The sequence below is a fragment of the Hylobates moloch genome, unplaced genomic scaffold (genome assembly GCF_009828535.3).
Source record: "Hylobates moloch isolate HMO894 unplaced genomic scaffold, HMol_V3 SCAFFOLD_1, whole genome shotgun sequence".
NCBI lineage: Eukaryota > Metazoa > Chordata > Mammalia > Primates > Hylobatidae > Hylobates > Hylobates moloch.
The window spans coordinates 91,370,268-91,384,178 of NW_026652276.1; the positions used below are offsets into that span (position 1 = coordinate 91,370,268).

The following is a 13,911-nucleotide window of genomic DNA, read 5'->3' on the forward strand; positions in this document are numbered from 1 at the left end:
GGTCTGTTGCAGTCTTTGGTTTGTTATGGTCAGCAGCTAAATAAATGCATCAGCTCCCAGAAAAGTAGTTCAATTTCAGAGCGTCAGGACGTTCCAGCAGCTTTGGGATGTCCTATTATAACACAGTTTTCCCAGGCCACAAATTCTTGAAGTATTGGGAGAAAGGTGGGTAGACTAACAAAGTTAATAAAAATTTGTCCCTAGCTTCCCTAGACCACTCTAACTTTGAAGAAGATGATCAAGGTAATAGAAAATAATTATTACAGTGAAGTCATCATGTCTTCAAATATCCCAAACTTCCCTCTTCCTTTGTGTAGAATCCTTGGGTAACATATCTGATAATACTCCCACTACTGCTGATGCTAATGGCATTTCCTATTGTTCATTGATAGCCATTGATTGGCAACTTTTGATTTTTTTACAAAATTGGCATTTTTTGCTACTTAGATTCTCTACTTTTGGTCTCAAATTGCTTCCCATTCACTCCTATTACAGCGTTCATTTCTCCCATGCTGTCTTAGTCCCTCCAATGATGTTGGAGTTCTTTGAAAAAGCCAACTTGCTAGACATGCTCTGGTCTGAAGTTAGCTTTGAATCCCTTAGACATCTTTGCTTCAAACATCTCAGGTATGTTCTGGTCTCATCTCTTCTCAAAAGAGCAGTTACGGGGATGTAGGCTGAGAGTACAGAATTTATCGGATGCTCACTGAGGTATACATAAAGTTACTAGCATTCAAAATCTTTATTTTGGACTGGTGGCACGTGAAAGATGAGGGAATTGTATCCAAGTTCACAGATAGGTTTAGTGAATTTAAGTTTGTTGCAAAAGAGAAAGGTATAGCTTAGACCAGGTGGGTGTGACTGTGGAGAAGACAGGCATGGTTACTGAGAGCAAGATTCATAGGTAGTTGGAAGGAATAAACCGTGATATTTCTTTGGAAAGTATAATTATATGAGTATTTTTTAAGTTTGTGGTTCAGGAAGTAAATGTAACTTTAGTTGTGCAATGCTACAGCAAAACCTTCCCATAGTCTTTCCAATTCTTTGCTTGTCACATCCTCCAGCTGTGCCCTTTCTGCATCTCTCTCAAGGGCCTAATTTCCCCCTAGTTCTCATTTATCAAAAATTACTCTCAGGAAAGGGTTTGCAATTAATCTTTACTTAGGCCAGATAACTAAGAACAGATACTCTTCTGTGTTCATTTGCATTTTAATGAAGCTCCAAATAGAGCGAAGTGTGAATGTTCAACTTCTTTTAACACGAAAATTTAATGAGTTGCTTTGATGAATTAACCCAATCTGGGGTGGAGGATTTCTTTCTCCCCTCTCCCAACTCTCATGCAGAATGTAAATATTTCCCCTTACTTCTGCATAGTGTCTGAAAATCTCATCCTCCATATCATCAAGGAATTAGAGAATAATGCCTAATGATGTGAGTTCTGATTTTGAGGGGCATTCAATAAAGGAAAGAGGAAATGGGATTTTCATATGGAAAAGATGCAGAGGGTAATCCCGAGGATGAGAGAAGAAAGAGAGAGTAGCAAAGGAAATGTTGCCTATGAACTTACCTTGGAAGTTGTCTAAGAAGCACCCTCTGCCCAGCCTCCAACACATCACCCAGGATAAGGCTTATGAGGAGCTGAGAGAAGATACACTGATAAAAGTTCCTTTCAGGCTGGATGCAGTGGCTCACGCCTGTAATTCCAACACTTTGGGAGGTTGAGGCAGGTGGATCACGAGGTCAGGAGTTCGAGACCAGCCAGACCAATATGGTGAAACCCCGTCTCTACTAAAAATACAAAAATTAACTGGGCATGGTGGCTCGCTTCTGTAATCCCAGCTACTCAGGAGGCTGAGGCAGGAGAATCGCTTGAACCCGGGAGGCGGAAGTTACAGTGAGCCAAGATCGCACCACTGCACTCCAGCCTGGGTGCCAGAGCCAGACTCCATCTTAAAAAAAGAAAAAAAAAAGGTTCCTTTCAAGGGCCTGGAAGACTTTACCAGTCAAGTATTTTGCCTTCGCAGAGGAATGCCCTCCCCTCCCACTATCTCTGGGTCAAGAGGTGCAGTGGCTGCTTTCACACATATCACCACTAGCTGAAAACCCAGCAAGACTGTTTTTTGTAGAGGAGTTCCTGTTTTGGTTGCTTTTCTACAATGTTCCAATGCCTGTAAGCCTAAGCAGCTATTAGATACCTAAAGGCATGGTGGGGAGAACTCCGTATCTGAATTGGGATATGGCTGCACCGAACAAGCTTAAGATCTCTTAAGCTGCCACGATAATGATGTCACTATTGCACAAAGTTAACTGAAAAAATGAGACACTAGCCAGTGTGGTGGTGTGTGCTTGCAGTCCCAGCTATTCAGGAGGCTGAGGCAGGAGGATCACTTGAGCCTAGGAGTCGGAGGCTTCAGTAAGCTATGATCATATCATTACACTATAGCCTGGGCAACAGAGCGATATGCTGTCTAGAAAGAAAAAAACAGCAAGAGAGATGCTAAAGTAGAATTTTAAACATCTATTAGTGGTTGAGAGGAAATATTTTTTATCCTTTTGACCTGCTGAGTCTCAGCTGACAGGGAAAAGGGATGGAGAAGTGTCAGGTGAATATAGACAGGAGAAAAAGAAAGAGAGAGAAGGAAAACAGGTTCTAAGACAACATGTCTGGTTATGCTTAAGACTGGATTTGAATGGCAAGATGTGCAAAAATGCAATTCTTTGATACACTGTGTGAAAATTAAAATATAAGTTATATCCTTTATTAAGCATATGTTGCAATCTTGGAAAGAGCAGGAAAAAACAAGATGAGATTAGGAAAGAGTGGAGCTCAGTGAATTACAAAATATGTCAATACAGGACATTTTTAACACTGCCAATAAGGACATAAAATTGCAATACAGGAATGCCCCACCCATCCCAGAATCTCCACATGGACTAGGATAGGAATAAAGGCAATAAATGAAGAAAAACCCATTCCCCTTGAGTGTGATTTAAAATGATTGGAGAGAAATTCTTATGTGTGACATAGAACATGCTTAAAGAAATGAAATGTGGCATTGTACTCGTTCATTCAATAATCAGTGCAAACTTTTACAGGGTCAGTGAGCAGGATAGAGCCTAACTAGAACAATGGGAAATCTTTGGAAAAGTGAAATATTTATTTATTTATTTTTTTGAGACAGAGTTTCGCTCTTGTTGCCCAGGCTGAAGTGCAATCACAATCTCGGCTCACTGCAACCTCCACCTCCCAGGTTCAAGCAGTTCTGCCTCAGCCTCCCGAGTAGCTGGGCTTACAGGCATGCACCACCACGCCCGGCTAATTTTGTATTTTTAGTAAAGACGGGGTTTCTCCATGTTGGTCAGGCTGGTCTCGAACTCCTGACCTCCAGTGATCCACCCACCTCGGTCTCCCAAAGTGCTGGGATTACAGGCATCAGACACCATGCCCAGCCTATTTAATTATTTTATATCAAAAAGCTTTGAGACAGTGAATATGAGCCTATGTACAACACCGAATGGAATAATGCACTTTCAAGTTTATGGGTAAACAGATGTCAGAAAGAGATCCAAAACTGATGTTGGACTTCCAATTGTTAATGCAGTGTGACAGTTGTTAGTAATCTTCACCAAATATTTCCAGCTCTTCGACTTCCAGCAAACATGATAGCATTGTACTTGTGTCCCTCTGTGGTTTGGTGGAACCATGTGATTATTTTTGGCTAATGAGATGTGAGCAAAAATTATGTATGTCATCTTGGAGTGAGAATTTGATTGCTAATGCTCCAGAACTCTTCTCTTCTGGCATAGAGGGAAACATTTGTGATGGCAGCTGCTCTTTCACCCTGATTCCTAATTGATCCCTGGATTTTATATAACATGAATGAACTATAAACCTTTGTTGTTTTAAGTTATTGAGATTTTGGGGTCATTTATTACTGCTAGCATAACAATCTATCCTGATTTGTAGGAAGAAGTGAGCTAATATAGATATTAAAACAAAGGGTAAGTTTAAAAGGTTAGCAGTCTAAGGACATTCAGATGCAAAAACTAAGACAAGAAGGATAAATACGAAGAGGAGGAAATAAGAATGAGGAAAAGAAGACAGTGATTAACGGATTTAATATTCTTCCTCTGCTCACCTCTCGAACTCCTAATAACACACAGTTCCTCAATCTATGATTTGCCTCTCCAGATTTATTGACCAGTACCCCCCCATATACATTTATTCCAATGAGACTGCTTCCTATGCCTCTAAGTCTTGAAAACATGTCTTCTTTCCTTGCCTCTTGTCTTCTCTAACTAGTCAGGGAATCACCAAACTCAGTGTTAGAAACCAAGAGATTAGCTGTCTCAAATTCTACCTGTTGTAAATCACTGCTAGGCTGCCCTTATTTATTTATTTATTATTTGAGAAGCGAGGTCTTGCTATGTTGCCCAGGCTGACCTCCAACTTGTGTGCTCAAGTGATTCTCCTGCCTCAGCCTCCTGAGTAGCTGGAACTATAGGTGCACACCATCACACCTTCATAACCTGAAATCCTTAAAACTTTGGCTCATCCTTAAACTGAGGCCTACAGAGTAAGTCTTACTTCCATCAGCTTTCAGGAAACATTACTATGACCTATGAAGCCCGGAGCAAAGAATCAAGCACATATATTTGAAAACAAATTTAAAATATGCTCACTTAAAATTTCCCTTTTAAATATTTTTACAAGATAGGTTCTCAAACATTACGTTTAGAGTGATCCTATGTGTTAAAAGGTACATCTTGAGCCTAGAAGTTCAAGGCCAGTCAGGGCAACATATTGAGACCCTACCTTTACAAAAAAAAATTTTTTTTAATTAGCTGGGCATGGTGGTGTGTGCCTAACTATTTGGGAGGCTGAGGCAGGGAGATTGCTTGAGCTTGGGATGTCGAGCTACAGTGAGCTATGATGGCGTCATGGCACTCCAGCTTAGACAACAGAGTAAGACAGCAAGACTCTGTCTCTCAAAAACAAAAACAAAAAAATCAAAAACAACAAATAAAGAAAAATATACGTGCAAATATACGTAAAGGGAAAGTCCAGACAGATATACACACAAATGCCAAATATCTCTGCATGGTGGAGTTATGCTTTCATGATCGGGAGCTTTCTAATTTCTTCTTTTTTTTTTTTTGTATTAAATGAATTTTTGTCCAATAAATATATATCATTTGTGTAATGAACATGCATCATTTGTGTAATGAATAAGTTATAATTCATATACATATATTTTTTATTTTATTTTTGAGACATATATATACATATATTTAAAGACCTTGGCCTAATTGACACAGCAATGAGACTGTTAAAGAATATTTACTTATTTGTTTTTATTTTTTTATTTGAGTTTTATTTTTTTATTTGAGTCTTGCTCTGTCACCCAGGCTGGAATAAGAAAAAAAAAAATTAAAAAACTAAAAAAAAAAAAAAAAAAAGAAAGCAAGAAGATGGTAATAAATTTTTTTTTTTTGAGACAGAGTTTTGCTCTTGTCACCCATGCTGGAGTGCAATGGTGCGATCTCAGCTCACTGCAACCTCTGCCTCCTGGGTTCAAGGGATTCTCCTGCCTCAGCCTCTGGAGTAGCTGGGATTACAGGTGCCCACCACCACACTCAGCTAATTTTTGTATTTTTAGTAGAGATGCGGTTTCGCCATGTTGGCCAGGCTGGTCTTGAACTCCTGACCTCAAGTGATCCACCCTCCTTGGCCTCCCAAGTGCTGGGATTACAGGCATGAGCCACCGTGCCTGGCCTAAGATGGTAATATAATTTTTTTTAAATAAACTTTTCCTTTCCATCATGTAGGCAGAGGCTACAGTGAGCTGAGATCATGTCAATGCACTCCAGCCTGGGTGACAGAGTGAGATTCTGTCTCAAAAATAAAATAAAATAAAATAAAATAAAATAAAATAAAATAAAATAAAACAGTGTGAGAACAGGAGTATTAAGATTTTACAAGTTCCTAAGAAACTGGAGTATTGTGTTTTTAACCAAGTATGTAGTTAAAAGGATCTATTGTCTTTCCAAAGAAAAAGATTAATCATTATAGGATGAAAGCCAAGTAATAATTCATAGATTTGTGCTAGGTTACATGGCACAGAAGATTACTGTTTTTATTTTAATTTTTTTAATTTAAATTTTAATTTTTTGAGACATGGTCTCACTCTGTCATCCAAGCTAGAGTGTGATCATGGCTCATGGCAGTCTCAACCTCCCCAGGCTCATTTTTGTATTTTCTGTAATGATGGAGTTTTGCCATGTTGGCCAGGCTGGTCTTAAATTCCTGGGATCAAGTGATCCTCCCACCTCGGCCTCCGAAAGTTCTGAGATTACAGGCATGAGTCACTGTGCCCAGTCAACTTTTGGATAACTCCAGTGTACTTGAGGTCTATATCTTAGCCTCTAAATAGATATTTAATTTTTTGCAAATGTTTACTGAGGGCATTGTTTATGTTGAGCATTATGCTGTATATAGTAGGTAGGGATATAAAGATTAATAAAGTATCATCTCAAAGAGTTCACACTTTCCTATTTGGAATATTCTCAAGTTGATTTGATTATTCACTTGGAAGTTTTGGAAAGGGGTTTAGTTAGATGTAATGCTATGTCCATTGTCATTCCACATCCTCTGGCACAGTGAAGGGAAAAATCTACCAGGAAAATGTTTGATCTTAGGATCTTTGGTACTGATAACGCTGGCAAGAGTAGCTGCCACCAGGGCTAGTGGCTTTGTCCATGAAGTATTAGATATAGTTAGGTAGGCCGAGTGCATCCTTCTTCAAAGAAATAATTTATGTCATCGGAAACAGCCTGCCTTTAGAGACAACTTCCTTTCTGCCTTGATGTCCTGCTCAGTTGCTATGGGCAAGATCTTTGCATCTTCTTCCACTCATCATCCCTTCTTTTAGTACAACAGGTAGGACGAAGGCAAGGAGAGAAATCAAGCACATCTCCTAGATCTTTCACCTCTGTTACCAAGAAGCATGAGTGAGAGAAATCCTAGGTTTCATTCTTGATTTCTCTCACCAATCTCATCCAATCCACTTCCATGTCCTGTGGTCTCTATCTTCAAAGACAAAATGGTAGCAGAGATTGTTGGATGATTACCATACAGGTTCTCTTTTTCCTGAGCACAGTCACAGGCTCTATTTCCCTGCCCTTTGCCATTTTATGCAGTCAAGTGGCTAGATTCTAGCTAGTAGGATGTAAGTTAACGTGAAGTATAACACTTTCTGTCCAGGCTCGTGAGGCGGTTGCTCATTTGCAATCTGATGCCTGAATGAGGACTTTTGAGACTTTGAGGAGAGTGGAACCAAAAGACAGAAAAAGCCTCATTTTCTGTGTGACCAGGTAGAGGGGATTGCACCAGTCAGGAACACCAAACAAAATTCTACTAAGCCACTGGGATTGGGATTTACTTGTTACCCTAACTAAGTGATACCACTGATTGGTCTGCCTCTTTCCATTTCTATGCTACCACCCCAGTCTATGACACCATAATCTCTTGCTTAGACTGTTATAATAGCTTCTTATCTCCTTGCTTTCTCTTTTGCTACCTAGAAGTCATTCTCTGTAAAGCAACCTGGAAGCTGTTTTAAAAGCAGAAATCAGACCTTGTAACTTCCCTGCTTAAAAACCCCTCAAGTTTTCCTGTAGCACCAAAAATAACATCAATCTCTTGATCCTGGCTTCCAAACTGCCTGCCATTTCCCATGCTCTGGGTCTTGCCTACTTCTTAAACCTCACCCATCCTGTCTTAACTTGAACATGCCAAGCTTATTACTACTATAGGGATTTTGCAATCACTGTTTCCTTTTTTTGTGATAATCTTCCCTTCATCTTCTTTCTTGTGTTCAATCTCAGCTTAATTACTACCTCCTCAGTGAGGACCTTGTTACCCAATCTAAAGTAGCATTTAGTCACTTTTATTTTAGGACCTCATTTCTTTTTTTTTTTTTTTTCTTTTTTTGAGGCAGCGTCTCATTCTGTCACCAAGCTGGAGTGCAGTGGCATGATCTTGGCTCGCTGCAAGCTCTGCATCCAGGGCGCAAATGATCCTCCTGCCTCAGCCTCCCAAGTAGCTGAGACCACGGGCATGCACCACCGTACCTGGCTAATTAGGACCCTATTTTCTTAAACGTCAGGTTTTTTGGGTATAATTTATGTCCAGTAAGAGTTATCCTTTACAAGGTATACTATTCTATGAATTCCGAAAAACACACTCAGTTGTGAAACTGTCACCATCACAATCAAGATGTAGAGTATTTCCATTACCCCAAAAAGTTCCCTCAATATCACTCTACTTTAGATCTCGCATTGATCACCGTCTAATATTCTTACTTTATGTATTCATGTATCTTTTCATTCATTTGTTTAATTGTCGTCTTCTACTAAAATATATGTCCATTTAAACAGAGATCTTATTTCCTCACTCACCTCTGAATCCACTGGTATGCTGTAGAGTCTCAACAAATATTTTCGAAGGAAAGAAAGTCAGAAGGAAGAAAGGCAAGGAGGGAGGGTAGGGTCTCTATGACTTCACATGTCCAGAGGGGATATGTAATAAAACCTTTTCTAGAGTGTTTTTGAGGACCACAGAAGATGTTGACTAAAAGCCCCCAGCATCATGCCTGGCATTCAGTAGTCTACAGTTCATGTAGTTACCATTGCCTTTGAAGTTAGTTTATCAGTCTTCCTTGGCCAGCTTGATGTTTTCAGTAAGACTGGTCTTCTTCCTTTTGCTATTTTGTTCCATCATGCTGCCTTCTACTGGTCCAGGGCTTTTTTCTCACTAGTGAGACAACTTGACAACTTTTCAAGGCATGTAGGTCACTGACCTCTCTCAGCAGCCTCCATACTAGCAGGAAAGAGAAGCTTTCAGGTTCCTTCTTGCTCTGGCCAACAATTACATGAATTTCTTTCACAAGACCCACAGTCCTATATTAAGGAGTGAGATAAGGGATTCTCTGTTGTCTCCTGTCTTTACAGCTCCAGTGACTCAGCAGACAAGCTCACTGATATGGTTCGTCTGTGTCTCCACCCAAATCTCATCTTGAATTGTAGCTCCCATAATCCCCATGTGTTGTGGGAGGTAATTGAATCATGGGGGCAGTTACCCCCATGCTGCTGTCCTCATGATAGTGAGTGAGTTCTCATGAGATCTGATGGTTTTATAAGGGGCGTCCATCCTCCTTCCCTCGGCACTCACTTCTCTCGCCTGCTGCCATGTGAGACATGCCTGTTTTGCCTTCCACCTTGATTGTAAGTTTCCTGAGGCCTCCCTAGCCATGGAGAACTGTGAGTCAATTAAACTTTCTTTTCTTTATAAATTACCCAGTCTTGGGTAGGTCTTCCTAGCAGCGTGAGAATGGACTAATACACTCACTCTGCTGTGAGAATCCTGAGGATCTCAAGATTTACTGTTCTTTCTAAGCCCCCTTTAGTGTGCAACCTTGACCTGAACCTCACAGGAGTCAGCACCCTTCATGTCAGCCCTGATATCCTTTCCAGAGAGGCCTTTGCCCACAGCTGATGCTCACTTAGCTTCAGGTTGCAGTTTTCAGATTTCCTATGGCATCCAATTGAAAATGCTCTGTAATCATTCTCTACCCCCCATCTCAAGGGGACTTCTGAATGTCTGCACGCATGGGGGACCTTTGTTTTAGTTCCTCTTAGCCAATTTAGCATATTGTGCAGCAATGTAAAGAATGAGAAGGAAGAATTCCAGTACTCATGGGGGGACATTTATTTAATCAGTATTATTTGAGTATTTTAAATGACAAGTAGTTACTGAGTAACTAAAATTAAATTAATCTAGAAATGTAAAAAAAGCCAAAACTGATTTGATCTGTTATCTAACTTGAGACCTGGGAGAAAGTTTCATGAGCCTCTTTCTGATACCCTCATCTTGCAGACATAAAAATGTATGCCCACAGAAATTAAACTGCCTAGTCAAAGTCATATTTATCAGAATCTGAACTAAGACCCAGGTCTGTTGACTCCTGTTCACAAATCATTACTAAAGTCAACATGCTATCTCCTGGCGAGGGAAAAAGGGGTGAAGGCCCAGATGAAAGCCTTTCTGGCTATTTAATACACTGTCACTGCACAGCCAAAGCTCAGAGATACTGATAGCCTAAGAATCAACTGGGGGAGGCTGGCACATAAATCACTGCTGTGGCACCCTTGAAAAAGAAGATAATATTGCATATATTGAGATGAAACAGTAGCTAATAGTGATAAATGCATTCTTTAAACAAAAAAATTATCTCTAAACTGTGTTAGCGTCTTGATGAGATAGTCTTGCCAGGGCCAAAATGTTCCAAGTGAAGGGAGACACATTTATGGAGGTTCGGAAATGGAAACAGATGACTCCTTTGGAGAGCAGCAAGTTCTTCAGTATAGCTGGGGAAGAAGGGGCATAGTAGGAGATGGAGAGAAGTGGTAGGAGATGCGGCCTGAAGGAAGCACCAGCCAAGTCTTCTTTGCAAAACTAAGGAGTTTGAATTTTATCCTGAAAGCTAGGGACAACTTGTAAGGGCCAAGAAACTTTCTAAAACATGTTTCTTTTCTTAATTACTTAACCTCAAGACTCTTTTCAGAGGTCCTCTCATTCATGAACTTGTTTGACTCCTTGGACAGTTAAGTGTATTTTATTTATTTAAGAGCTTTAAGGGTTCCAATCTGTTTGGAAGGAAGATGCTTTTTAACCTGATGGTTCTCTCTCTCTGTCTCTCTAGATACATAGATAACATATATTTGGTATACTTTGCCATCAGGTGCTATTGAGAAAATAAATAAATATAAACAAGAACACACATAACATTTTTTTCTTTTTAAGACAGGGTCTCACTCTGTATTTCTGCTCAGGCTGGAGTGCGGAGTGACACAATCACAGCTCACTGCAGCCTCGCCCTCTCAGGCTCAAGCGATTCTCCCACCTAGCCTCCTGAGTAGCTGGGACTACAGGTGTGTGTTACCATGTCCAGCTAATTTTTGTATTTTTTGTAGAGACTGGGTTTCACCATGTTGCCCAGGCTGGTCTCAAATTCCTGGACTCAAGCAATTTTCCTGCCTTGGCCTCCCCAAGTGCTGGAATTACAGGCATAAACCACCACTCCCAGCCACATGTAATTTTTAAAAAATAATTATTTGTCCATGTTTGTTTCACTATCACCTAATGAATATCACTTAGATTTTTTTTTTCTTAGATGGAGTCTTGCTCTGTTGCCCAGGCTGGAGTGCAGTGGCGTGATCTCTGCTCACTGCAACCTCTGCCTCCCAGGTTCAAGCCATTCTCCTGCCTCAGCCTCCCAAGTAGCTGTGATACAGGCACCCACCACAACGCCTGGTTAATTTTTATTTTGTGTTTTTAGTGGAGATGGGGTTTCACCATGTTGGCCAGGCTGGTCTTGAACTCCTGACCTCAAGTGATCTGTTGACCTCGGCCTCCCAAAGTGCTGGGATTACAAGTGTGAGCCACTGTGCCCGGCCCTACCATTTAGATTTAAAAATCTCCTCCTTAGAAACAGATTGTAGCCCTTTAATCTCTCCTATAGAGAAATTCCAGAGCTGCCATGAAAATTTAAAAGAATACATTCATAAAAGGACTAAAAACTAGAAAAGATATTGTCATCAAACAGACATTTTGAAAAATTCCAAAGAGAAACAGAATTAGCTGGGCACAGGAAAATATATAAGCAGGAAAGTACTTCTACTAAAGGTGGAAGTGGCCCCAGGATTGTTCTAAAGACACAGCAATGGATGTAAAGAGTAAGAGGGGTCTCTCTAGCAATCATTAGTGTGATAAGGGAAGCATCCAGAATGGTTAGTTGGGTCAGTCCTGTCCTAGCAAGTGGAAGAGAGCAGAACTGCTCCCTCCTTGTGGGAGGACTGAGGGTGAGTACTGCAGTCAGAGAAAGGGCAGTATCCTGGAGGACTATTTTACCTTCAGAAGAAGAGAAACTGGTATTTCCAGTAGATGAGCTATTGTCACATCCCAAGAGGGCAGCAGACTCTACTCCTTCTTCACAGTAACTGGTGCAGACTCTGTTGAACAAAGCAGAATTCTCGGATCCCAAATACCCATATGAACTGAAAACCAAATATCATCAACCATTAAAGGAAGAGCAAAATCATGAAAGAGAAGCACCGAACTCAACGGACAGAACTAACACAGAAGGAAGCTGAATTTATATATCAAAAAGTAAGAGTAGATTATAATCAGGAAACAAGAATAGAATATTCTGAAAGAGAACCAATGAATGATGATGGCAATATAATCATTGAAATAAAAACTCAACTGGTAACCTGAAGAGCAGAATGGACACAATTGAAGACTGAATGCAAAATGGGAAATTAAAAAGAATAATAATTCCCGCACATAATGCAAGAGAATAGAAAGATGATGAGTATAATAGAAATGTTGAGACAAGACTTAGAGACCCACATTTTTCACATTTATCTAGGCTCTCTAGGCAGATCCTAAAATAATGAGGTTGAATACATTCTCATATGTTTATTATTTGTATTTCTAGCTCTGGAACTTTTTTTTTTTTGAGACAGGATCTCACTCTGTCACCCAGGCTGGAGTGCAGTGGTGCAATCATGGCTCACTGTAGCCTCGACATCCTGGGCTCAAGTGATCCTCCTGCCTTGGCCTCTGGAAGCACTGGGATTACAGGTATGAGTCACTGTGCCTGGCCTGGAACTTCTTTTTTGTGCTAGGCTGAATCACTGAAGCTGGTCACGTTTTTAAGTTTTTTTTTTTTTTAATTTTTAAATAAGACTGTCACCCAGGCTAGAGTGCAGTGGCACAATCTCAGCTCACTGCAACTTCTGCCTCCCGGGTTCAAGCAATTCAGCCTTCCGAGTAGCTGAGATTACAGGCATGCACCACCACACTCAGCTAATTTTTGTATTTTTAGTTGAAATGGGGTTTTGCCACGTTGGCCAGGCTGATCTCTAACTTCTGACCTCAGGTGATCTGCCCACCTTGGCCTCTCAAAGTGCTGGGATTACAGGCATGAGCCACTGCTCCCGGCCTGCTGGTCAAGTTTTAAGGATTAGCAAGAATGATGACTCAGACTAGGCTGACACTATGTTTGCAAGAACAAGGACACTGATGCTCCAGGTATGTTCTTTTTTTTCGAGACGGAGTTTCCCTCTGTCGCCCAGGCTGGAGTGCAGTGGCGCAATCTCGGCTCACTGCAAGTGCCACCTCCCGGGTTCACGCCATTCTCCTGCCTCAGCCTCCCGAGTAGCTGGGACTACAGGCGCCCGCCACCACACCCAGCTAATTTTTTGTATTTTTAGTAGAGACAGGGTTTCATCATGTTAGCCAGGATGGTCTCGATCTCCCGACCTTGTGATCCGCCTGCCTCAGCCTCCTAAAGTGCTGGGATTACAGGCATGCGCCACTGCGTCCGGCCCCAGGTATGTTCTTTTCTAGTGCATCTCATATTTGTCATGAAAGCACACCTACGGTTTGGTTAGCTCTGCTATCTTTAAGAAGGTGGAATCCTTCAGGTCAGAAGATCCCAGAACTATGGGTCTTTTATTCTGTTTTGGTTTGGGGAGGTGGGTAACGAAAGTCAGAAATGTTAGCAGGTGGGCACGGTGGCTCATGTCAGTAATCCCAACACTTTGGAAGGCCTGAGGCCAGGAGTTCAAGATCAACCTAGGCAACATAGTGATACTCCATTTCTACAAAAAAATACAAAAACATTAGCTGAGTATAGTGGCATGCACCTGTAGTCCCAGGCACTTGGGAGGCTGAGGTGAGAGAATTGCTTGAGCCTAGGAGGTGGAGGCTGCAGTGAACGGTGATTGCACCATTACACTCCAGCCTGGGCAATAGAGCAAGACCCCATCCCTTAAAGAATTTTT

General features: G+C 41.0%; 1 long non-coding RNA gene across 1 annotated transcript in view; it reads left to right on the forward strand.

Moving 5' to 3' along the window:
* LOC116809549 (uncharacterized) overlaps positions 1 to 13,911 on the forward strand; it is a 39,796-nt gene that overhangs the window by 20,449 nt on the left and 5,436 nt on the right. The window lies entirely within an intron of this gene.